Below are 27342 nucleotides of genomic sequence, written 5' to 3' on the forward strand. Positions count from 1 at the left end.
CCAGTGAGAGACAGCTAGGTTTTTTTCAGCATTTTTATGAAGAGGTAAACCAAGAATCTGAAAGGCTCTTTCTTGCCCAAATGGCAAGATCTGGGTCATGCTAGCAACACACCTTGGCAGCCCTGAAACCTCACAACTTTCCCCCTACCACATATGTGCAAAGATAAGATTTCTAACTTTGAGAACAATCAATCCATCAGTGGTATTTCTTGAGCACTTACTGTGTGCAGGACACTGTACCAAGAAGAGTAAGACTCTTCAGCCCAGGAAGGCGGAGGTTGAGCGGGGATAGGATTGAAGTCCACAAGGCCATGAAGGTTGCGGATGGGATGAATAGTATCAGGTTAAAGTTTGAAGAGGTGAGTTTCAAAACAACCAGAAATGCATGCTTCTTCACCCAATGTGAAGTACACATAAGAAATTCCTTACCCCTCAAAATGGTGCAGTTTCAAGATGAATCAGGAAGAAGTCATGGGTGAGGAAACCATAATGAGTTACTAAAATGAAAGTTAGGGACCCAGAGGGATGAAGTTAGATGGTATGTCCCTAAACATTTGGATTGACATCAATGAGGGCAACCATTACACAGTTTTTTCCCAAGCAACCTGCTGTTAATTTTGGAAACAGAATATTAGGCTTGATAGACAGTTGGTTTGGCCTAAAGCAATGAGGTTAAGCATGTTCACATGTTCTCATGAGATTCCACTCCATTTGGTATGTGTGATTACTAATCCCTTCCGTGCAGTGCACACTTAAACATGGTTCTTTACTGTACTGTTGCCATTGTTACTTACAGTACCTAGCACTATTTTTGATTCTACCTCTTAGAATTATATTCATCCCAAGTTATGGAATCCTGGAAGTCTGGAAGAGATCTTGAGAGTTCATTTTGTTCTTCTCTCTGCCTTCATTCAAGACTGCATTTAAACTGTTCCAGACGGATGAGTGCTCTCCAGGACTTTAAGACTTCCAAGAAGCAATATTCCACCTCCTCGCTTGGTCTCCCATTCCAGAGTTTAACAGTTCTCCGGCTGTGTCTATAAAGTAAAGTGGGGATTTGAGGCAATTTTCTGGCTAATTTGTTAGACTACGTCTGGCCTTTTTGTCAGGAGATTTCATGATGAAAGGTTTGGAATTGTTTCTGCACTTATCATTACTTCTATTCCTCATTGTCCATGAAAATTGACTGAGCTTCCAGAACACATGGAGCCCTCAGCACACAGAACTCACAACTGCCTAGCTCCCTGGACTTGGCAATCTCGGAAGAATAGGCAGATTGATGGACAGACAGACAGGCATGCATCACTGAGGGGCCGGAGGGCTAGAAGCTTTCAAAACGCTGGTGCCAACATGTTACCTACTTCAAAGGCAGGGCTTGAAAATCATCAGCCTAATCTGCTCTATTTTACTTTCCAAACTGAATCATAAAATATCCTAAAACACCAGACATCTAACCTCCTGTTCCATTCCCTACAGGTGGTTTTTGGAGTGGCTCATCCTTGGCACGTATGGAAGTTCTTTAAAGATTTGTGTACAATCTGACCTTAAGTTCAACCCATGTTTAATGATTACGTGCAGGATAGAAAAGCCTCAGCTTCTTAAGAGAGCTGCCTTAGGGTGTGAAGCCCTTAGATACAAGACCAACTTTTCCAGGATCCTAAACTCCTCCAAGCCATACAGCGCCGATGTCAGCCATTCAAAAGGTATTTGGGAATGAAATTCACCTCCCTGTCTTCGTGCCTGGATGAAAACCCCAAACAGGAGGCAGGTGCTGTCCCAATATTGGAGCTGCCATGTTGAAATTTTCTGGACATGGTTGCCACAGAGGTTTAACACTCCTAGGCATCCTCTCCACCCATATTGCTATCTCACTGATCCTATCCATTTATCCTATTCCACCTTGACTACTGCATCAGTCTCCTTGCTGACCTCCCTGCCTCCTGTCTCTCCCCTCCATACTTCACTATGCTGCCCAGATCACTTTTCTAAAAAAGATTCAGTCCAAATTTCTCCACTCCTCAAGAAACTCCAGTGCTTGTCCATCCACCACTGCATCAAATAAAAATTTCTTACCTCCTGCTTTAAGGCACTCAATCAGCTCACCCCCTCCCACCCACCTGATCTTGCTGATCTACAACCCAAGCCACAAACTTTACTCCTCTAACACCACCTTATTCAATGTACCTCAATCTTTATCTCACATCCAACCCCTTACCCACATTTGCCCTTGGGACACAGGACAAATTGGGGTGAATAGAGTGACCAGAGAAAGGAAGACTTTTTTTTCCTTAGAGTTTTTTAGTTTCTTAGAGATATTTTTTTAGAATGAATTTTTGGTGCTTTGTTCAGGTTTATGGCCCCTGGAGGTACTTGACAAATATGTGTTATTTTAGACTAAGTTGATATTATGAAAGCTGTGAAGAAAATAACTTTTTGGCCTTCACTGATCTTACATAGTTGTTCTAGTTGACTATAACACTGCTAATGGTGAAAATGAGCACTTTCAAGAGCGACTCATTTGCATATTGTGTCCTTGAATACACAGCTATGCACCTTTTCTGACCTCTTGCCATTTATATGAGCGTCACTCAGACACCATTGGTATTCAAAGTGGGGCAGAGATAAGTAGTTCTGTTTTAGATCTATTGAGTTTGAAAAAGCACACAAACTCAGAGGACCAACATTCAGCTTACTTGATCTTCAGACACAAGAATTCCCTTCAGCGAACGTTCTTTCAGAAATTAGATAATCACCTTAGGAATTTCCATCCCGAGGAAATCAGTCCGCAATCCCAACTCCAAGGGAAATTCTTCTAAGCATCATGGGTGCTTCCTGGCTACCATTTGGTACTTTGTCTAAATTGTCACTCACATCAACAGGCCCCCATTTAATGCAATCTGGTTTTAGGCAGGAAGTGTGTTAAATGGCCAGGTTATCTTGTGTTTAAAGTATCTTTACCTTCCCATGACTCCTCTCTCCCCTATAATCCATCTACCCCATAAAAATCAGTCATTTTACATTATTTCTTCCATTTGTCTATAAGACCTTCCTGGTGACAACAGAGCACCTAGTGCATAAATCAATCAGGTTCTGGGGAGTTGTGATATATTTAAACTCTCTTGTGACCTTTAAATCCAAGAAACATTCCCTGAAATGGGCATCCCTCTTTGGTGATTTGGTCAGTACATCAAAAAATCTTGCATTTTTTCCCTGCACATGCTCCTATTTCTGAGCTAGATGAAGAGGAGGTGGTCTGTAAAGTGATGCCGGATTTCCAAGCTAGTTGAGGATTTAGAAGGGGTTTCATTCTCTTGGAAGTTCTCATTTCTTGACCCTTTGTAAATTGGTCCCATTTATCTCGGCACAGAAGAGCCCCTTCAGCAAATCACAGCCTCTCGGTTGACACTTTAGTTCCAGTTCACTCTCAGTAGCACGTATTTCATTATGTGGCTATTTGAATGTCACCAAGTGTGAAGGGAAGGGCCGACCTTCTGAGCTGTGAAGGTTAAATTCACAGTCTCCTGGGTTTATGGTGTAATTTGTCCTCCACTGCAAACCGGTCATTCATTTACTGCTGTGTAAATAAAGAGAGAAATGCTGGTGGGAAGCTCATCAAGCAGAACCTTGCCCGTGGCTTTGCCAGCTTCTCCCACAGTTTCACTTTGGCTCTGGGACTCACAGTAATCACTTACCACCCTCTCATCCCCTGGACCAAAACACAACTAGGCAGTGGAAGAGAGAAATCACAGGTTGCAGAAGTAAAGGAAACACTGTCAAATGTGTGTCCTGTAACCAGTAACAGTAATAATAATTGTGGTATTTGTTAAGTGCTTACTATGTGCCAAGGACTATACTAAATGCTGGGATAGATACAAGATAATCAGGCCGGACAAGTCCCCATCCTACTTAAGGTTCATAGTCCAAGTAGGAGGGAGAACAAATGAGGAAATGAGGAAACTGAGGCCTAAAAAAGGTAAGTCACTTGCCTAAGGTCACACAGGATGCAAGTGGTGGAATGATGATTAGAACCCAGGTCCTCCGATTCCTAGTTTTTTCCACTGAGCAATATTGCTTCTCATGGTGCCTGCCTCTCTTTTCTGGAGACTAGAAGTAATTAGGGATTCAGCCTCTGTGACTACTAAGCCTGCATTCGCACCCCAAGTTTGGAAGCTTCCCTGGATTTCTCAGCCTGGGAGGGACCCAAGGTGTGCATTCATGCTGAAAATTACTCTGGAACAGACTTCTTTTCAGGGATTGCAGAGTAGGGTTTGTGCAGAGTTTGCAATGGTTGTTTTGGATTTTTTTTCCACTTTGGGGACTTTAGTTGTCAGCCTGAAAGTAAAGGCGTGGGAGGTTGGAGGGTATTTCTTACAGTTAATACCCTCACTCCTCTACAAAGCCACATAATCTTTTTTATATAGTATTGGTTAGGTGCTTTCTATGTGCCAGGCACTGTACTAAGCACTGGTGTAGATACAAAATGTTGAAGTTGGACATAGTCCATGTCTGACTTGATGTTCAAAGTCTAACTCCCCATTTTACAGATGAGGTAACTGAGGCACAGTTACTTGCCCCAGGTTACATATAAAGACAATTGGCAGAGCCAGGATCAGAATCCAGGTCCTCTTATTCCCGGGCCTGTGCACTTTCCACGAGGCCATGAAGCTTCCCTTATTTGTCTCAAAACTTCAAGTAGCAAGTTATTTCCCCTTTAGATTTCTGTAATAATAGAATGATTTTTCTGGGTCCACAAGCCAATGACCTGGCAGTGACTCTAGTACTTCTGAAGCTGATGACGGGGAAAGTCTTGGATCTGTGAGCCGAGTAGTGAAGTTATCACATTAGTAGGGGTGGCTTGGGAAGAATGAGGGTAGGGCCAGAAGTTAAACAACCTTAGAGAGGAGGAGTATTTGAAGAGAGAATGCAGGAGAGAAAGTGAAAACTGGAGTGAGAGAGGACCCAGAAGAGGGAATAAGGAGGAGAGAGGGAAGGAAAGAGACTGTTGGAGAAATCATATTAAAAAAAAATCTATATTCAGTCATGATGATCATGGAGTTTCCTTTCATAAACAAGGATGAGCCTCAGTTCAATCTCAAAGACTTTGGGCCCGAGGATAAGCATGAAGGAATTGATTACAGTGAATTGAGGAAGAAGCAGGGTGGTCTAGTGGGGAGAACACGGGCCTGAGAGTCAGAAGGACCCGGGTTCTAATCCCAGCTCCACCACTTGTCTGCTGGATGACCTTGGGCAAGTCACTTCACTTCTCTGTGCCTCAGTTACCTCATCTGTAAAATGGGAAGTAAGACTACAAGCCCCATGAAGAACATGGACTGTCCTTCATCCACCCCAGTGCTTATAACTGTGCTTAGCACATAGTAAGCACTTTATGCCATCAAAAAACAAACAAATCCCTAGACCGTTTGTTGGAGTAAGGCATAAAAGCTGCACTGCTCATTGTTCAGAGATGGAAACCTCAACAAAACCCCTAGAAGTCTTGCAAAAGGCAGATTTTGGGTACAGAGAGATAAGCACAAGTGCTTTTTAATTTTCTTTTAAAAAAAATGGGTCTTTAGGCCTCAGTATTCATGGACAGAAAAATTGTGATGAGGAAGTCTTCTGGCCTTTAGTGTTGAGGTGGGAGAGGTTCATTAGTGCAGTGATGTGGCCCTACAGGGGTGTAGGAAGAAGAGATACTTACTGAGATTACAGGGTGGAGAGGAAGCCAGGACAGATGACTTCACTCCTTTTAATGAGGCAGGCTCCTTCGGGAGCAAGTCTAGACAGGTGGGGCCCGAGGGTGCTGAGGTAGAACTGTCAGGAATGACCATTTGCAAGCCAATCATGCAAGTGGGCCTTCTCTCCTCTACAGAGAGAAAGCAAGGGCTGGAAATCCAAGAGGGAATCCTGCAGACTTCCAGGAAGGCTTGTTCTCAGGACATACCATTTCTACCCTCATGCTAGTTAAATTAGAGTCACCTGGCTCTCGTGTGCTGAGATGGTTTGGGTTCCACCTGAAGAGACACAAGGACCAAATGCAAACTGGGAAATCCCAACGACATTTTGCTGTGTTTGTGCCAAATCTATGGGTTTCTCAACCGCTTGAGTGAAATCTGCATCATTATTCATTCAGTCATTCAATCGTATTTATTGAGCGCTTACTGTGTGCACAGCACTGTACTAAGAGCTTGAGAAGTAGAAATCAGCAACAGAGATGGTCCCTACCCAGCAATGGGCTCACAGTTTAGGAGGAGACAGACAACAGAACAAAACAGGTGTCAGTATCATCAAAATAAATAGAGTTATAGCTACATACACAATAGCCGTAGTCATTAGCCAGGGGGTTAGCTACTAATACTTGCCATTGCAATTTACCACGGGTGGAATTCATTTTTCTAAGTTGAGGATGGGCAAAAGTTACACCCAAGCCTCCTTATTAGCTGAGGTGCCATCCTTCCTGTCAGCAGACATTCCCCTCACTCCAGAGAAGCATTGTGGCCTAGTGAATAGAGCATGGGCCTGGGACAGAAGGGCCTGCGTTCCCCTTCTGTCTCTGCCACTTGTCTGCTTTGTGACCTTGGAGAAGTCACTTTACTTCTCTGTTACCTCATCTGTAAAGTGGGATTAAGACTGTGAGTCCTGTATAGGCCAGGAACTCTATCCAGCCCAATTACTTTATATCTACCTCAGTACTTAACACAGTGCCTGGCACATAGTAAGCATTTAACAAATACCACAATTATCCACTACCTGTCTCCCTCGATGCTGAGAGCTGCCTGGAGGCTGCCTGTGGTTGGAGAGGGTCACAGTGGAGGTGAAGAGAGGGAATGGGATTTGGGCTTGTAAATACCATCAGACAGAGAGTTAACATCAGAGTTTCTGAGCCAGGCTCATAGGTGTAACAAGTGGGACAGACTCAAAACTCTTATTCTTCTGCTCTCTGGGAAAGCCCCACTAAAGAGAGGTTCACACTTAAAGTTTGGGTTCATGCTACTCTAGGATCCATCCTGTCACCCCAGTCGGGTTCTCATGGTTCCCCAAACCCCTCCCCTGCTGGCTCCTAGTTCAACAACTCCTGCTTCAGGGCACAGTAGGGGAAACAAACATATTCTTGGCACAGGCCTGGCTACCCTTGCCACGTTCTTGAGGAACGTTCATTTAAGCTGTGAAATTGTAAGACAGTAAGAGAGGGAACGGAGTGAGAGAAAGCCTACTTTGCTTGCCCATGATCTCAACTCTGCTGCCCACACACCAGCGAGGCCCTGGAAGTGAGTAGCACCTGCCTGATGGAGGAGAGAAAGCTGAGCTGTAAACATTTGGAGAAATGTGTTTCTCCAGATGCAGAGATAGTCCTGGAGCCTATAATCATGAGTGTCCTTCCTTCCTTCCAAGGAAGTTGACTGTAATTTCACCCTTTTCAAAGTGCTTTTTCTTGATAAGAAGGGGAGAAAAGCTACCTGAGCCAGAAAGCAAAAGCATTTCCCCCAGATGATCGTGTATTTACACCAAACCAGAAAATGATTCTCCTGGGACCCATTTCTTAAATTAGAGGTTTCCTGGTTTCCGGAGCTCTACTGAAGATGACTGATGAGGCTATCAGTCTCCGGGGAAATGAGCAAACACCTGCTGTCTGAGGAGCAAAGGAAGGCCACCATCTTGCTTTCAGCAAATGTGTATGTATGTATGTGAGGTGGCGGGGGGTCACATGGGGAAGGGAAAGAGGGCAGCCAACAGCATTAATTGAGTGCTTACTGTGTGCAGAATCCTGTGCTAAGCACTTGGGAGAATACAATAGAGTTAGAAATGATCCCTAACTTCAAAGAGCTTGCAATCTGAAAGGAATGACAGATACTAAAATAAATTACAAGCAACTATGTATAAACATATGAACATAAGCACTGGGTGGGGGGGGGGGGGGGGGGCGGGGGGGGTATGGACTCCAGTGCATGGGTGATGTGGTGAGGAAGAAAACAGGATGTGGTATGAAAGATTAGTTAGGGAAGGTTTCCTGGAGGAGATGTGATTTTAGTGGGGCAGAGAAGCAGCATGGCTAAGTGGAAAGAGCCCAGACTTTGGAGTCAGGGGTCATGGGTTCAAATCCTGCTTCTGCCACTTGTCAGCTGTGTGACTTTGGGCAAGTCACTTAACTTCTCTGGGCCTCAGTTCCCTCATCTGTAAAATGGGGATGAAGCCTATGAGCTCCCTGTGGGACAACCTGATCACCTTGTATCCTCCCCAGCACTTAGAACAGTGCTTTGCACATAGTAAGCACTTAAATGCCAAAATTATTATTATTATTATTATTATTATTATTATTATTATTATTATTATTATTATTATTATTATTATTCGAAGATGGGGAGAGAGTGGTGTGCCAGATGTGAAGGGAGTTCCGGACTGGAGGAAAGGCATAAGCAAGAGGCTTTCTATAATGAAAGGAACAAGAGCAGGGCTACTTATTGGTGTTAGAGAGGCTTAAAGTGTGCAAGTTGGGTAGAAGTACAATACAGTACATGATCCCTGCCCTCAAGGAGCTTACAATCCAACAGGGGAGACAGACACTAAAATAAATTACAGGTGGAGTTTTAGCCCTGGAGTAGATGTGAAAGAGGATTGGAAAAGCAATTCGTCCCCTGGGAATACAGAAACTTTCCCTCATGGAATGATAGACTTCTTGTAGGCTGGGTACATGTCTACCAACTCTGTTACATTGTAGCATCCCAAGAGCTAACACAGTGCTCTGCACGCAGTAAGATTCTATAAATGCCATTGACTGATTGATGTATATAGTATATACATAATATATATATCATCAATCAGTCAATGGCATTTATTGAATCTTACTGCATGCAGAACACTGTATTAGCTCTTGGGACACTACAGTGTATATGTATGTATAGTTGTCCTTCATATTTGAAGAAGACACCACTAATATGAAGTTCACCTAGAAGGGCCTGTGAGGTTCAAAAAGCCAATGTGAGATCCCCATCCCTGGCCAGCCATATTGAGCACTGAAAAAGGAATAAAGGAACTGTGGATTATGGCTATTTCTGAGTTGGGGTCATCACCTTGGCTGTCTTCAGTTTTGTCAGGAGAAGAGATTGACTGTGGGGAAAGGAAGGAGTACAGGGTAATAACGGTAGTAATCATGGTATTTGTCAAGTGCCAAGCACTGTTCTATTCACTGGGTTAGACACAAAATCACCAGGCCCCACATGGTACTCACATTGTAAGTACAGGGAGAACAGGTATTAAATCTCCATTTTACAGATGAGGGAATTGAGCCCAGAGAATTAAGTGACTTGCCCAAGGTCACATAGTGGGCCAGTAGCAGAGGCAGATTTAGAACTCAGGCCACCTGAGACCCAGGCCCTATTTGCTAAATTAGGATAGTACTAGCTTTGATGGCCAAAATTAAACTGCGGCTGAGTATCCGCTCAATGGTTAAAGGGGACTTTTTTTCCAGCCCCTTCTAATTGGGAACATCCCCAAAATGGGGGCAACAAAAACAACTGGTCCTTCATTTCAGTTCTTACAGAAAGGAAGTTCTCCTGCTGCAGTGTATTTCCCTTTGTTTTCTTTGCAGTGGAGATTGAGAACAGCTGTCCACTAACCCGCAAATAACTGATATAGATGAAAACAAGTCTTAGTGACCCTCTCAGCATTTTAATTGGGGCTAACTAATCACCACTCTGTAACTTTACCTTAGTAATCATATTTTGTAACCCCAACTTCCAACTCTGAATTCCAGGAAAATCCAACTCTAAATATAATGGCTGCTCTGGTTTAGGAATAAATAGAAGGGGGGAAAGGTGGCGTATCAAGGCTTCAGTTAAATCTTTTAGTAAAAGTGGATCCAGTGGCATTCACCCCTACCCCCTACCCCCTACCCCCTGCCGCCTCAAGAACCATAGGTTTGATCCCAGATTTCATGATGCATACAAGCTTTTATTGGTGTGGTAAGGGGGTGAGGGGCAGGGGAAGGACGGGTGGTAGACCAAGAGGCCTTGGGATTTTTTTAGATGAAGTCTCTAGTCAGAGTAAATATTGTATTTGTTTTTACAGTGATATGCTAGCTATACTCCCTTAAGCCAATGGGCTCTTAATTACTGTCAAATGCAAGGGTCTCTGCTAACTGTGACCTAAAAGGTGTTTATGTTTCCTTGCTAACATTATCTTTTGATCACCCAAGTAGAGTTAGTGAAGTCAATGTGTTCCAATTCCTGAAGATAAACTGTTAGTTTTATAGGGTCAATTTTACTCCTACCAGAAAATAAAAACAAATGCATTAAATTATGGTTCTGGGAAAGCAATTTCATAGCTTTTTTGGTTTGTTTTTTTTTTTTTTTTTGGCTGTTGTTCTGAAACTGCCTCTGAGATGATTTTAGTCTTTCATTGCAATCCTGCTCTCCATGTAAAAATTAGTCAGATTATTTGTTCCCAGTCAGAGAATGTCCTTGTCACTGGAGCATGTCTTTTCCAATGGGAGAGCTCAGTAAGTTGCTCCAGTGTCTCCATTTTTCTTGAGAAATATAAGACATTTGGTAAAACACATTTAATTGGGTAGAGAGGGACAGATTTGTTTGTTTTATTAAAAAATATTTTCTGGTGGCTAATTCTTTTGAAAATACAAGATACAGTATATTTTTCCAAAAATGATGGCCTGAAACCAGGGCAAAGCATATGACAACAATATGAAGTTGGTAGAGTAATTGGAAAAGTTTTCAAGGCATCAGGAAGTTAAGTCCTTTGTTCCATAGACAAATGCAATCAATTATGTCCACCATCCTTAATAAGACCAGGTCAGTCATTCATTCAATCTTATTTATTGAATGCTTACTGTGTGCAGAGCACTGTACTAAGCGCTTACGAGAGTACAACATAACAATTAACAGGAACATTCCCTGTCCACATTGTTGCCTTCGTTTTCCTGAACCAATCAACATTTCTGAACTATTTATTCTGGTTCTACCTTTGCTCATCTGGCATGCTGTTCTATGAGAAACAGTCTCTAGACTGTAAGCTAGTTGTGGGCAGGGACCGTGTCTGCTAATTCTGTTGTATTGTTCTCTCCCGAGCACTTAGTACAGTGCTCTGCACACAGTAAGTGCCCAATAAATACTACTGATTGATTGGAAAACCAGGAACTCTTCATTTATTCTTGAGTTATTTTTATTTCAACTCATAATTCTTCACAAGTTTAGTAAACAATGTTTTGCATGTTTTGGCAATAGGGATGAATATTTACTATGAAATCTCTCCCAAGTGGTAGATTTTTCATTGTATCTAAATTATTACTCTATTTATTTTACTTGTACATATTTACTATTCTATTTATTTTGTTAATGATATGCATATAGCTTTAATTCTACTTATTCTGACAACTTTGACACCTGTCTACATGTTTTGTTCTTTTGTCTGTCTCCCAATTCTAGACTGTGAGCCCATTGTTGGGTAGGGACTGTCTCTATATGTTGCCAACTTGTACTTCCCAAGTGCTTAGTACAGTGTTCTGCACACAGTAAGCGCTCAATAAATATGATTGAATGAATGAATTAATTAATCTTAAAAAATGGCTAATTGGAAAAGTGAAACTATTCTGCAAAAAGGACTTATGGTGTGGATTAGCTGCATCATGAATCTCCTCATCTGTCTGAAGGAATTTAGAAAGGAGTATAGCACATGATTTAATGGACCAGCCCAGAACGATATTGGGGAGTTTCAAATATACATAATAACATAGGTATACTTAGATTTAGTAGATTTTAAATCTTGGCTTCAGACCTCAATAAAATATAACTATGACTTCCTTAAAAAATGTTTCCCTCTTTTTAGTGGGGCCATGGCTGTTAAAAGACTTTTAATTCTTATTGTTTCTTAGATTCTTAAGGTTTTCTGAACTGAACAGCTTCCGGCATTCATATTAAGGCTATCTCTAGCCTTCATTTTCTCTCTCACTGCCTAGCTCCACACAGTTTACCTTAAGCTGCCTCTTATTGGCTTGAAGCTTTAACTGGTCAAATGCTGACACCAGAGAAAACTAAATGTAATGGCTCCTTCAGAAAAATGGAGGGGGCTGGGGAGAATTTGATCCAATTTACTGGCTGGGCCAGCATGAAGCAAGTGTATTTGGGGAGAAGATGTCTTTTCCTTTTCCCTTGAAATATCTGTGACTCATTGCCACATAGAGCAAATCTAACCCAGCTGTAAACCAACATTTGTCCAGGAGAATATTGTGCAGTCACAGAAGGTGTCTGAAGCTCATTCTGTCCAAACTTGCCCCAAGAACTAGAAGAGAGCAACTACTGAGTCTAGGCACTAACCAAGCACATTAAAGAGTAAAAAATAATAATAATTGTGGTGGCATTTATTAAGTGCTGGCTACGTGCCTTGCACTCTACTAAACCCTGGGTTAGATACAACATAATTAAGTTGGATACAGTCCCTGTGCCACATAGGACTCACAGTCTAAGTAGAAGGGAGAATGGAATTTGAACCCCATTTTACAGATGAGGGCTCTGTGGCACTGAGAAGTTAAGTGACTTGATCAAACTCACGTGGCAGTCAAATAGAGAAGCAGCAAGGTATAGTGGTTAGAAAACGGGCCTGGGAGTCAAGGTCATGGGTTCTAAACCCAGCTCTGTCACTTGTCTGCTGTGTGATCTTGGGGAAGTTGCTTCACTTCTCTGTGCCTCAGTTACCTCATCTGTAAAATGGGAATTGAGACCGTGAGCCCCGTGTGGGACAGGAACTGTGTCCAATGTGATTTGCTTACATCCACCCCAGCCCTTAGATCAGTGCCTGGCACATAGTAAGCGCTTAGCAAATACCATAATTAATTAACTAAGTAGCAGAACCGGAATTAGGAACCAGGTCCTCTGACTCCTGCTCTTTCCATCAGCCCACACTGTTTCTACAAAAGTAGCAAGATACATGTTCTCTGCCCTTAAAGAGCCTACAGTCTAATAGGGGAGATAGAGAAAAATAAAATAATTTACAGATAGTGACTTATAAAACTTATTCTTACTGGGGTGAGGTCCCCACCAAACCTAAACAAAGATATTTCATTTTAAGAAAAGAAACTAATTTTACATAAGAATGAACCTGAAATGGAAAGATATGAAATAGAGATTTACTGTTTAAAGGCATCCTCTTATAAATCCAGGAAAAGCTAGTAGCCCAGAACAAAAAAAATTCAGCCACCAAACAGAAACACTACATGGTTAACAGCAAGGTAAAAGACATCACAGGAAAAGATCATTCCTCAAAAAATGGAAAGCTTACCTGAGTGAAATGTCTATATGAAATGTCAAACCTGGGGCCAGCAGGAAATTAACTAGGCCCAAAAAGAATGTGAACATCTCATAAGGCATGCCAATCAATCGATCAGTTATATCTATTGAGTGCTTACTGAGTGCAGAGCACTGTACTAAACTCTTCGGAGAGTATAACAGAGTTGTAAACATGTCCCCTGCCCACAAGGAGCTTACAGTCTAGAAGGAAAGACAGTCATTAAAATAAATTACAGATTTGTACAGGTGTGCTGTAGGGTTGACAGGTGGGGTGAATAAAGGGTACAAATCTAAGTGCAATGCCAATGGTAATAATACTTCTTTTTTTGTATATCAAAGGCCAAAAATCACCTAAGAAATCAGCCAGTCAACTTGACCACTATGGGACAAAGGATGACAATACAAGCTTTGTTAGAAATAAAAAGAGACCATTGAGAGGCTTAGTTCCTTATTTAGTTCAGTCTTTACCAAGGATGGTCTTAAGGAGATCTCTACTCACAAGGGGTTTTTTGTTGTTGTTTTTGTTTGTACCAGATAGGTTGGAGGAATTAAATCAAGTTGTGATGAACATTGATAAAGAAAATGCAAAAAAAAAAAAAAATCCAGTCGTAGTGGAACTCACCTAAGAGTTCTTAAGGAACTCCAAAGCAAGTTACAAATTATTACTGATTTGAAAAACTGGTGGCAGATTGCCAGTATGGTTTCCCTCTATCAAAGCATTCTGGAAGTGATCCTGGAAATTACAGACTGGTAATTCTCACTTTTGTATCTGGCAAATTAGTACAATCAGTGATTAAGTGTAGACTCAGTGAGCACTTAGGAAAACACAACCTGAGTTCCCCTCGAGACTGTAAGCTCCTTGCGGACAGGGAATATATCTACCAACTCTGTTTTATTGTACTCTTCTAAAAGCTTAGTACAGTGCTCTTCATAAAGTAAGCACTCAATAATCAATCATATTTATTGAGCACACTATACTAAGCACTTGGGAGAGTAGAAGCAGTTTTGCCTAGTGGATAGAGCACAGGCCTAGGAGTCAGAAGGACCTGAGTTCTAATCCTGGCTCTGCCGCTTCTCTGTTGTGTGAACTTGGGCAAGCCACTTTACTTCTCTATCTCCTAATTACCTCATCTGTAAAATGGGAATTAAGACTGTGAGCTCCATGCGGGACAGGGATAATATCCAACTCAATTTGCTTCTATCTACCACAGTGCTTTGTAAAATGCCTGGCTCATTGGAAGTGCTTAACAAATATCACAATTATTAATTATTATTACAATATAACAGGCACATTCCCTGTCCATGGTGAGCGTAACAACAATTGAAGGACAATTATGCACTCCTAATCAGTTTCACCATTCTCCTGGAATCTTTTGAAAGGGCGGTAATCACTGTAGTAGTATTTATTAAGCACTTCCAATGTGCAAAGCATTGTACTAACTGCTAGGAAAGAAGTGCATGGATGGAATGTAGGAATGATTCCTGACACCCAAGAGGTTCACAATCTAGGAATAAGTCGGGGAAGAGATAGGCGATCGACACAGCACTTACGTATAGCCTTACACTCAGTTGCTTCCCTTACCTTTAATTTAGTTTAACATCTGCAAGGGCAAGGATAGTGTCAGCCAACTGTATCGTGCTCTCCTAAGCACTTATTACAATGCCCTGCATCCAGTAAGTGCTCATTAAATACCATCGACTGATGGAGGCAGAAGGAAAGATGAACAAAAATATAAAAAGACAAAGACAATGATAAACAAGTTGCAGGGGGGCGGTGAAATATCAGGAGTCATAATACATTTAGATTGTCAAATGACCTTTGACAAAGTTCCACAACAAGTGCTTCTAAAAAATTCAGTAATTATAGAAAGGTTTGGCCATGTACAGAAGACTGACTGAGAGATAGGAAACAAAGGCTTGTGAAAAGTAGCAACTTTTCCAAGTGTAGAAATGTAGATGGTTGTGTTCCCAGGGATCAGTGCTAGGATTGGTTTTAACAGCTTTGTAAATGAGGCAGAAGAGGGACTGAGTAGTGAAATCTAAAAGTTTGCAGATAACACTAAGCTGTCCCAGGTGGTGAAATACCACAAAGATCAGGATAAACTCCAGGAAAAGACCTTATAAAGAAGGGTGAGTGGAATGAAAAATGGTAAGTGTGCTTGGAAAAGCAGAAATGATCAGTACATTCAGAAAGGGTTTAAGGAGATAATCCAAAATGAATTATTTAGAAGAGAATATAAAAAATCAGTTTCAAGAATGGCAACCAATATATGATTCCTCCAAACATCCCTGTTGCCCTCTTGGAAACAGAATACAAGGGAGAAAGGACTTTAGTGGGGCCCATTAATGGCATTTCTTGTGCTCTTATTTATAATGAGCACTTTCACCTGATCAGTATTTACAACTTTGCAAGCCCACGCTCTGACCCTTAACCTGCTGCTGACCTATGGGGACACTGGCAGACAGACCTGCAGGCTGGGAGTTCACATGAAAGTCATCATGCAGGATGGGAGTTGGTTGAGTGGACCAATGCCAGGAATGTCCCCAGAAATGAAGGTAGCTGTAGAAGCATTGGAAAGGCACGCAGAGTTCGGATAGCATGAGTTGAGATTACGCGGCACATCTGTTGTACTAACTCAGTCCAGAGACATCGAGCACCCTGAGTGAACAATATGAAAAATTAAGCAGGCATTTGCTGTAGAGTGCTATTGCCACCCAAATTTCTGGCTGGTCATACACTGAATAACTCATATACCCAGGTGACACCTCTTTGCAAACAAAATATTCTAGTCACATGGTTCCTTTCACACAAACAAAACCACCAAATAGGACTGAGTTATTGTAAGCATTTTGCCCCCCAAAAAACTTTTAAAAAAATAAAATTATATTTGGAGTTACAGGAAGACCCAACTACCTCAACCTAGTGGTATTTATTTTTAATTAGTATGCCATTCCATTCAACTTATCTGTGTCTTCACATATGTCCTGTAATTTTGGAAAATACACTGGGTGGGGTATTATCTAGCAACTACTTCAAGCTGAACAGGTTTCCATTTCATCACTGCCTGTGATGTCTTGAGAGAGTCACACTTTCAGAAAATTGTGCAGTTTCCTACTCTCCATTAGACAGACTAAAAGTCCCTGAAGAGTGAGTGTTATAGGAAACCTCAGTTTAGGCATTGACAAGGGTCTAGAGCTAGGCAATGTCAAAATCCCTGAGGTCTCTTCGTTTTCTACCTTTGCTCTGAATCGTCAAAATGGAATAATAATAATAATAATGCTAACAATAGTGATATCTATTAAGTGCTTATTTTGTGACAAGCACTGTGATAAGCACTGGCACAATTAGACAGTACTCAAATAGGACACTGTCCCTATTCCCCATGGGGCTCACAGTTTAGGTGGGTGGGAGGAAAAAAAAAGAAATGATACCCATTTAACACTTGAAGAAAGTGAGGTACAAAGATACTAAGTAACTTGCTCAGAGTCCCTCAGCAGGCAAGGGGCAGAGGCTGAATTAGAATCCAGGTCCTTTGACTCCTAGCTCCCAGTCCTAAACTCTTTCCTCTGTCAGTGTCATAAATCTAGGGAAGAATTCAAACATCATAGCCAAAGTTACTGGATTATAAGATCTCTGAGGACAGGCCTAGTGGCAAGAGCATGGGCTTGGGAGTCATAGGTCGTGGGTTCTAATCCCAGATCCGCCACTGTCTGCTGTGTGACCTTGGGCAAGTCACTTTACTTCTCTAGGCCTTAATTACCTCATCTGTAAAATGGGGATTAGGACTGTGGGCCCCATGTGGGACAACCTGATTACTTTGTACCTACTCTAGCACTTAGAACAGTGCTTGGCATATAGTTAACAAATACCTTTATTATTATTATTGTTTTTATTCTACTGCACTCACCCAGATGCTCAATGCCAGGCTCTGAACCCAAGAGGCACTCAATAAATGCCATTCATTGAATGCTGCATCTTTCTCAGTACTGAACTGAATTTTCAGAAGCACATTGCATAATCAGCACCACACTTAATGCTAGGTTATTGGCAGAATCCTCATTGAGTAAAACAGGAAAAATATTTGGCCCTATAGTTTCCCAGTTCCTTGGGCCAAGGAATTTCAACTCCAAGATCCTGTGCAAGGAATCTGTCCATACATTATAACAATATGGTCTGATAACTGTGATTGTGTTTAGTCTGGCATTCCCATTTTAGAAAAAAGAATGAAACAAGGATCTCTTGATTTGTTTCCTTATGAATTCTGTGCTTGTATGCAGACAACGGGAGACGGTCACCAATTCATGCAACATCTCTTCTGCTACATTTGAATGGAACCAGAATGCTGAGGCTTAAAAATAACAGTGACTCTTCTCATTGTGCCTCTGAATTCTAGCTTTTTCACCTTTGACCTCATCCCACTCCAAACCACTTACTGTGTGGGGCTGTTTTGAGCCTCAAGAGAGCCCAGTTCCCATCCTCCTTCTCTCTGAAAACAGTTCCAGATCTGAAAGCCTGTGAGAGCCCACCTGACTTTTGGCCTCCTCATTAAAGACAAAGGAAAATCATATGGTGAAGAGCTGTTCTTCCAAGCTTAATAGACACAACATGCACGAAGAACGCAGATGAATAAAATGACTTTAAAATGAAGACATATTCTTCTGTGGACAAAGGCGCAGAGTTGCATGTACCATGAATTCTTTAGATTCCTTCCCCAATTAGCCATTGCAGGGCCAACTGCCACCTGATCTATGTCTCTATCAGCTCTCAGCAGTGAGCTGCTCTGATTCTCAACTAATACTGTACCAGAGCTAATCCCACCTACTGGATCTTCTTTCAATCACTTAAAATTCATAATTCCTCAGGATAGGGTCCTAAGGAGGTACTATATTTGATTTCCATATGGAAATCTACTTGTCCTAAACTCCACCCACAAGTCATTAGATGCCAGCATCAAACTGATGTTTGTCTCTATTAATCACATACGCAATCTGCAACTTGAGTCCTGTGCACCAAAAAGGAATGGAAAAAGTGCAACCTGACCACAAAAGTATTATTTTATAAATAAGGCCCTTCAGTAGTGGTTAATTGGATACACATTTTGCAAGATTCATGGAACATTAAAGATATCATATCCAAATTGACTGACTGAGCTCGGGTTACATTTCCCAAATTACCAATGACCATTTGCTGGGCTACATCAGGTCCCGGGTTGAAAATTCAAGCTTGAGGGGCTCGTTTAAGGACTTTTTTAAAAAATAGAGATTGATTTAGTATATGTTTAATGGCCCCATAAATCACTCAACATGCCCAACTCACATACAACTCTGCCAGAAAGGATTTTCACTGAAGCAGATGGCTTGTTCTTGGAATCATTTTGGCTTGCCATTGAATTTTCTGGTCCAAGCGTACCTTAGGAACATCTCCCTCCTCTCTGTCTCTCCCTCTCCCAATTTTACTAAGGAGCAGTTACGCTGATGGGTAACTAGCTAACTCCAATGAGAGAAAATTCCAAACGCAGTCACGCAGGTTTGCTTTTGACGTACCACCCCTAGAGAAATTGGAGCATTTCTTGATTTTTTACCCTACGGGCCAGTGGCTTTCCCAGGAGGATGGGCTGTCAACAAGAAGGAGAAGAAGCTGGGAAGAAAATGGCCACCAGCCCCATAACATGCCATCGGGGAGAAGGCTAAATGATTCAAAAAGACGTAGGTCATTTTTTTCATTACACCGCTGAGGATGCTGCTCAAAGCGATGGATTTTAGGAACTCATTTCCTTTGCTTGAAAAAAGTGAGCATTCAATAAAACCAAGAGGCATGACGCAATCCGGTCCTCAGAACAGTCGGAGTGTAACTGTTAATAGCTTCCTTCCCCAGGACATCGGTTTGCCCGCTCACTTATCGACTCTGATGCATTAGTAAAAGAAAGTATCAACCCCTCATAACTCTCAGAAATGATACAATACATCATTTGAAAGTAAGCTTGGATCAACACATTGTTAACTGTTTGATCTCTCAAGTCAGAATTAATGATAGGTATTTTGCACACAAAAAAAAATGAATGTTAAAAGCCTATTTAAGTTAACTAAAGACATCCCTGCAACATCAGGGTTGAATTCGAGGTGATTTCCTGCAGCACAGCTGCTATAAGTTTGTTAGTCTGCGGGTGGCAGTAACCAGTAATCAGAACCAGATTGAATGGGGAGTGGGGGTGGAGGAGATAAAAGTAATCTTTAAATAGAAAATTTAACTCACTAACTAGGAAAAGCGGGACATCAAGGAAGAGTTTAGAGTAAATTCTCCTGCAGCTTTGGAAAGGGGTGAAGCCCATTCTGACAAGAACCGGGAGGTGCAATTCCTTAGCCACTGGCTCCAGGGAAACCCTGTTCTATAATGATTTAAAGCAACTGCTCCTCTCACTCACCATTGACATCCTGAGAGGAAAATGAGTAATGGGATGAAACCAGAGCCACTGTGTGCTAATGAAGGGACAGCATTTTTGTCTCCTGTTGTGGAAATTTGGGAGGTATCTAGGTATCTGAGTGAGATAAGACCCTGTAAAGATTTAGAAAGAGCCCAAAGTAGCTGGGTGGAGGCAGGGGCGGGCCAAGGAGGGGAGTGTTAAATTGCCTAACAGCATCCCTAGAGAGCTGCAGTCCATGAAAATCAAACACACTTCTCAAATTGCTTCATTCCTCAGTTAAACTGACCGCTAGGAACACTAGCTTGTAGTACCCTTTAATTTTTCTAATACGTCGTATTTGCAATATCCGCTGGAGCAAATAACATGTTTTCTGGATGGAATTAGAGAAAACAAGAGAGGCCTTCAAAGCTGGGTCAGCTCCCTTGTGTTGGTGGTAATTTTGTAGACCAGCAAAAAGGCATACAGGTCATTTAGTGCCTTCCAGGTTGCATCAAAGCCACATAGACATTAGATTAAGACTTCAAAGGGACAATTCACAGAACCACAGACATCAAGGACGGGACTATCTATCCACCAGAGAGCAATGTCCCCTACAAGACATCCTCTTGTGTTCTCCAAACCCGATTTTGAGTGTCCCCAATTTGGTCAGTTTTGACACTGAAGTGATGAGTCGTGATGTAAAGATGTGGAAATTATATGATTAGTCCTCTTAAATTTTCTAATAGTGACTATTTTATTATTCTTCTAATTAGTTTTTATGCACTGGGATTCAAAATCTCTCGTAACACTGATAAGCTGATTCTCGCTGGAGATTTCAATACCCGTGCACAGTGATGTTGACATCTGGAGAAACAGCAATGAACAAGCAGCATCTTAAAATCACCAGTAGAGTTATTTTCTTAGCAAATAAAAGAACGGCTTTTGAGATTCACCCAAGAGCTAAGGAATGATACCTTATCGATTCTAACATCTTCCAGCCAAGAGACCCTCTGTTAAGCAGGGCATCCCATTCTGGGTTGATCATCGCTCATGCATTCCAAATATTCACTAACAATAAAGCTCACGTAGCTCAAAGTTGCATCCAAACCAGCCCAGTTGCTGAATGGCGAACTCCGGAGGAAGGAAGAACCATTAAAGGGAATTTTACTTTGATGTTTTATGTATTTGTCTGTGTTGTGGTTTATTGTTTCATCATCCCTGATGAGCCTGTCTCCAGTCCCTAACTCCTCACTTTGACTCTTAGATTGTGAGCTCCCCCCCACCCAAGGGATAGGAACTAATTGAATTCACAGCAATTAGTAGAGTACTCTGCACTCTGTAGGTACTTAATAAATTCTAATACTTACTACTAAAGCAGCCCTGTTGAGCAAGACACACCTCCACCAATGTGACCAAACTCTGAGGATCTTTAAGACCATCGGTGCTGCCAGAAGAAAATACTCAAATGGGTTGGATAAGAGTGGGCCTAAGATCAAAAGTCACTTGCAGGAAAACAAGCAATGCATAAACAGCTCTATGCAAAGCCTCACTACCCTGACAAAAGGGGAACTTATTGAAGCCCATAATGTGTACTAAAGAAGAAGCTAAGAAGTCTGTTTAACCAGTTATGGGACAACAAGACTAAGAAAGACAAGCTGATGCAGATCAAAACCAAACTACAGACTTCTACAAATCACTGAAATAATAAATAATAATGATGGTATTTGTTAAGCACTTCTTATGTACAAAGCACTGTTCTAAGCACTGGGGGGATACAAGGTGATCAGGTTGTCCCACATGGAGCTCACAGTCTTAATCCCCATTTTACAGATGAGGAACTGAGGCACAGAGAAGTTGTGATTTGCCCAAAGTCACACAACTGACAATTGGGGGAGCTGGGATTTGAACCCATGACCTCTGACTCCAAAGCCCGTGCTCTTTCCATTGAGCCACGCTGTGGACCCTCACACCACAACGATGGCTGGGTTTTGGGGGTAATGGTGGTGATGATGATGATAGAGTCTCTTGTGAGAAAAAACCTAGGAGCCGCAGTCCTGAGACTTCAGGATCAAGAAGCTGCCCAGAGAAATTGATTCTAGTGCTAGTGGTTTGTGCAGCATTTCTCACACCCTCGTGAATCTGTCAGTCAGGTTCCCTCTGGGATGTGGACTGTAACCAGAGGGAAGGCAAGCAGGGGAGTAGTACGATGTAAAGTGTAGCTGCACCACGTAAGCTAGCTTCATACAGAATATAAGAAGCAGCATGGCTTAGTGGATAGAACATGAGCCTGGGACCTTGAAGGACCTGAGTTCTAATTCTGGCTCTGCCACGTGTCTGCTATATGGCCTTGGGCAAGTCACTTAACTTCTCTGTGCCTCAGTTGCCTCACCTGTAAAATGGAGATAAGAGTGTGAGCCCCATGTGGGACAGGGACCATGTTCAACCTGATTAACTTGTATCTATCCCAGCACTTAGAATAGTGTTAACGAGTACCATAATTATTTATTATTATTATTGTTGTTATTGTTATTCTTATTAGAATCAGAACTAGAACCCAGCATCCTGACCTCCAGAGCGGGGCTCTTCCCACTGGACCAACAGCAGGACTCGGACCCTGACAAAAAGTGATAACTTCATCCTTCTCAGTCTGTTCTGTCACCTTTACAGGCTCTCGTTCAACCTACAGAATGCTGAAGAGTTGCCACAGGTTTTCAAAGGCCACCCGCTTCCCCCTCCATCATCACCTTGTTCAAGAAGAAAGGGGGGAGAGTTGCTGGCATAAACTATTATGGGGTTTCTCTGCTGTCTGGCTCTAGAAAGGTCTGAGCTAGTTGGTCCTAAACTGACATCCCTATTAACCAGGGCCCCTCAGAATAGCAACACGGCTTCTAACCTCAGTGGGTTCCAGTAGAAATAATCTTTACAGCCTGTCACATCCAGTTGAGATTCAGGGAACAGCTCTCTCAAGTGCTTAGTACAGTGCTCTGCATACAGCAAGTGCTCAATAAATACCAGTGATGATGAACTTTAAGGCCTCCATTCAGTGTTCTTAGTCCATACACCATTATTTAACCCCTTTGGTAGTCCTGAGTTCAACCAACTATGACAAAAGTGTAATCATCCTCAAATATTTCCCATCACTCCCACTGAACTTGGGGAGTTGCACTCCCAGATTGAATTTATGTATATATTTTAAACCCTTTGCTCTCCCCTACCTGTAATTGATTTTAGTGTCAGACTTTCTAGATTTTAAACATCTTGAGAGCAGGGATTGTACCTACTAATGCTATTGTAATAATAATAATCATATTTATTGAGTTCTTACTGTGTGCAGAGCACTGTACAATTCCACCGGGTTGGTAGACACATTCCCTGCATACCAGAGCTTGCAGTCCAGAGACTGGAGACAGTCCCTCTTTCTAATAATAATAATGGAAATACTCCATTATTATTATTATTATTATGGCATTTATTAAGCCCTTATTATGTCAAGGACTGTTCTAAGCACTGGGGTGGATACAAGTTAATCAGGTTGGACACAGACTCTGTCCCACCCAGGGTCACAGTTTTAGAGGGAGGGAAAAAATCTTTATCCTCATTTTACCGATGAAGAAACTGAGGCAAAGAAAAGTTAAGTTATTTGCCCAAGGTCACCCAACAGACAAGTGGTGGAATCAGGATTTGAACCCAGTCTTCTCATTCCCATTCCTGTACATTTTCCATTAGTTTGAGAGACACAAAACCAGGGAACAACTCAAAACATGACATTAAGATTTTTCCCACCTGATAGAATGCAGGAAAATTTTAGTGTCTCGTTTCCTTAATGGCTTTATGAGCAGACTACTTCAGGCTTCTAGAGCAGCATCAGCTTTGAACCTGAATGAAAATCTTTTGAATTTTCTCTCCTTAACTCTCAGATTTCAAAGAACAAGGCAAAATCCTCTAAAATTATTTTTCCCCATTTTCAGTGCTTTCTGCTCTCCACTATTCTCCGAAGATCTTTGAATTATTTAGTCAAATGCTCTTGAGGCTATGCTGCAGCAACATTCCGTTCCTTTGAAGATTTATTTATATTTAAAGACTTAAAGGAATGATCTCCTTTTGTGATTTGCATATTCTATCAGAGTTGAGTAGGTGGTTAATAAGCAATAATAATAATAGTGGTATTTGTTAAGTGCCTCATGTGCCCAGCACCGTACTAAGCACTGGGGTAGCTACAGGATAATCAGGTTGGACACAGTTCTGGTCCCCTATCTCTTCACAGTCCAAGGAGAAGGGAGTAGGATTCAATCCACATCTCACAGATGAGGAAATTAGGGCAATTTGAGTAACTTGCCTAAGGTAACACCACAGATGAGAGGCAGAGCCTGGATTAGAACCTTGGTCCTCTGACTCTCTATCCACTAGGCCACATGCTCCCTTCATGGCATAACTAAAGGTTTCAGTTGGAGGTTTCAGGAAAAGAACCCAATGATTTAGAACTACTGAATCTCACTACTAATTGATTTGGGAAAGCCAAAATTCAGTACTAACCTCTGGATTGATAAACACATTCCAGGAAATGTGGCTTCTGGGAGATAACCCTACTTCAAGGGAACTGGATATTCCTCATGTAACCTCATCCTAATCCAAGGGCTGGGATTTCCCAGCACCAACCCCGCAATCTGAGTGCTCATCTCTCCTGGAAACTTAGCTATAATCACCTACATCAAGACATTAAAAATATATATATAGGGCCAAATTGATGGTCCAGCCAATTCAGTATTTTATCCCCAATAGTGGGAACAGGATTCTCAGAAAGGAACAAACTCTGCTAACAATTGACTCTGAATCCCAGTTCTGCAACTTGCCTGCTGTGTGACACTGAACAAGTCACTTTTTAAAAAAATGGTATTTGTAAAGTGTTAAGTGTCAAGTACCATTCTAATTGCTGGGGTAGGTACAAATTAATTAGGTCAGACAGAGTCCCTATCACGGGGCTCTTAGCTTATCACTTAACATCCATTCCTCAGTTTCCTCATACTTAAAATAGATAGGTACGTTCTCTTAGTCTGTGAGCCCCAAGACAGGACTGTGTTTGGTTTGATTATCTTGTATTTACTCCAGGGCATAGCTCAGTGCTTGGCACATAGTAAGGACTTAAATATTATTATTATCAACATTACATAAAAGGGACAAGGTATTCATATGTTAGGTCCAGAGACCCTTCTCAGGGTCACATCTGGAGAGTTTCCAGTACTCTACCAGTCTCGACTATGAGAGGGAGAATCAAGCAGAGGCATTTCCATTCCTAGCTTGGGCAGTGGCTAGTGAGTGGAAGGCAATCTGCTACAAGTCAAAATTCACCTGTACAGGGTAGCAGCAGCATGGGAGAGAGTTGAGGGTGAATACTCAAGTTGACTGCGTGGAAGGAGGCAATGGTAAACCATGTCCATATTTTTATCAAGGAAAGTCAATGGATACATTACCAGAACGATTGCAGTTGGAGTTGGGGAGTTCCAGGAATGATGTGTCCATGGTGTTGCTATGGGTCAGAGACGACTAGACGGCATAAGACAAGTCTCTTACCCCAATTTGATATTGCAGGAAATTTTACAAGAAAGTAACTGAGACTTTAAATTTAAAAATCTAAATCTAAACTTGAAAAGTCAAAACCATATTGCTTTGGTGTTAAATAAGAGGAAAACATCAACTGGATCATCTCCAGTTGCTTGAGAAACCTGAAGAACGAACAGTTGGTTAAGAAACTCATAGCAGAAACTGCTTGTCATACCTGCCTCCAACACACACACACACACACACACACACACACACACACATACTCTCTCTCTCTCTCTCTCTCTCTCTCTCTCTCTTGCTCTCTCTCTCTCTCACAGCTTCAGAAACAGAATTCCTCAATGTGGAATCCAGATGCAAATATAATGAACACCACATCAAAGAAGCCCTAATAGAACAAGCTTCAGAGCTGGAGGAAAACTAGGAAATGAATGGTACGCTGATAAAGAGATGTGTAAAAGATAATGGCTTAGGGAAAAAGAAGAGACATAGCCTGTGTGATCCTACCTTCCGAGATCAGAGTTTCAGGGAATGACCCCAAAGGAATATGTTTTGAAGGAATCAATAGTAGGGGCCCTGTACAGATCCTAAGCAGACTAGAGGTTTTTGTCCTTGCCAAGCATGTCAGTAGGTGTTTCTGTCCAACACACTGCTATACCTGTATGACAAGGAAGTTTGGAAAGAAAAAAAAAGGAAGAATCTGAGTTTGTTCCTCCTGCTGCTTCATGACAGCTGCAGTTTCTGCCTTGTTCGCACTCGAATGAAATGATTGAAAGCTATTTTTTTTCTGCAGTTTGATCCAGAGCACCTGGTAAATTGTAGACAGGGTTTATTGAGGCAAATCAGTAAGTCCTCGGTGAGTGCTTCCTCATGCATGGTCAGGGAGCTGACACATGAGCAGTTGTCACCCGGGATATTAGGACTTCAGCCCACAGCTTCCAGTAGCAACTGGGTCCGTGCAATAACACCTAGGAATTAAGGCCTGGATCACTTCTGGGTTCTGCCCAGCTTCACCTCTGGTCCACCTTGAGACCAGAGCAGGATAGGATGCACTGGGCCAGACTGTTCTGATGCATGTGGGGCTCTCCCAGGGGTTATATTCCAATGGCTGCTCCTTGGAATCCCTTCCCTAGTCATGCATTGGCTCAGGATCCCCACTCTAGGTGCCCATATCACAGGGGTGATGGGGGTGGGGGTGATCACCCCAGTTTTCAGAGTTGTATTCCCAGATTTGCTTGCTGCAGGTCTCTGACAAAGCCCAAGAGTTTCTAGTCAGGGCTGAAAAGATTCCAAATGTTGGCTCTCTGCCGTTTTAGCCTTTTGAAACCCATCCGGTTCCAATCCTCATATCCCCTAAAATACAAGCCCCCTTTCTGCCCCAGTGTTCAAAAGGAAAAGTTGACACCTCTGCTTCCCCACCCTCTCTGCCCTGTTCCTCAAAACCCTGGTTATGAGCTCCTAGGATTCCCCTTCCCCAGAGCCAGGAATTTCCTCCATCCCGGAAGTCGGTAGTTCTTTCCATTGTGGGGGCCCCTAACTGCTCCCAGTTGTTTGCATCAGCCCTGTGTGTGGGGTTGAGAGTTTGTGGTTTAACATGGTTTCACTCAGCTACAGTGATCAAGCACCTTTCCTCACTAAATATTTTGCACCCTTTCCCACTTTAGAAATGCAGACACCCTTGTAGCCTAAAATGGGGGCTGCTTATAAGAGCACACAGGATGATAAACTTTCCCCTCTTTTTATTTTTTTGTATTTCTAAAACACACCCCCCGCCAAGGCCTCTGGGCACAGGCACAAAATAAATACATCAACAAAGAGGAACCACAAAGCAGGCCTATAGGTCTTTCCTTCCCAACAAACTTTCCTGGCCTTGGAGGGAAAAGTCAGTGTCGGAAAATGTCCTGGAATGATTAACTACTTCCAGTTTTTTCAGGGATGAAGGGAAAATAGATATCAACTCATCACTGAGATTGTGTGTGGGGTTTGGCTGGGGGGAGAAAGAGAGGAAGAGGAGGAGGAGGGGAGAGAGGGAGAGGGAAAGAGATAGAGAGAAAGAGAGGTAGAGAGAAAGAGAGAGAGGGATCTTAAATACCACT

General features: G+C 42.1%; 1 non-coding gene across 1 annotated transcript; it reads left to right on the forward strand.

Annotated features, from left to right (window-relative positions):
• The first annotated feature begins 24893 nt into the window (after positions 1-24893).
• On the forward strand, positions 24894-25026 carry LOC119931957. The gene has a single exon (XR_005452251.1). It is a non-coding gene; the product is annotated as a small nucleolar RNA SNORA7 (small nucleolar RNA).
• The last annotated feature ends 2316 nt before the right edge of the window (positions 25027-27342 follow it).

The sequence above is a fragment of the Tachyglossus aculeatus genome, chromosome 8 (genome assembly GCF_015852505.1).
Source record: "Tachyglossus aculeatus isolate mTacAcu1 chromosome 8, mTacAcu1.pri, whole genome shotgun sequence".
NCBI classification, from domain to species: Eukaryota; Metazoa; Chordata; class Mammalia; order Monotremata; family Tachyglossidae; genus Tachyglossus; species Tachyglossus aculeatus.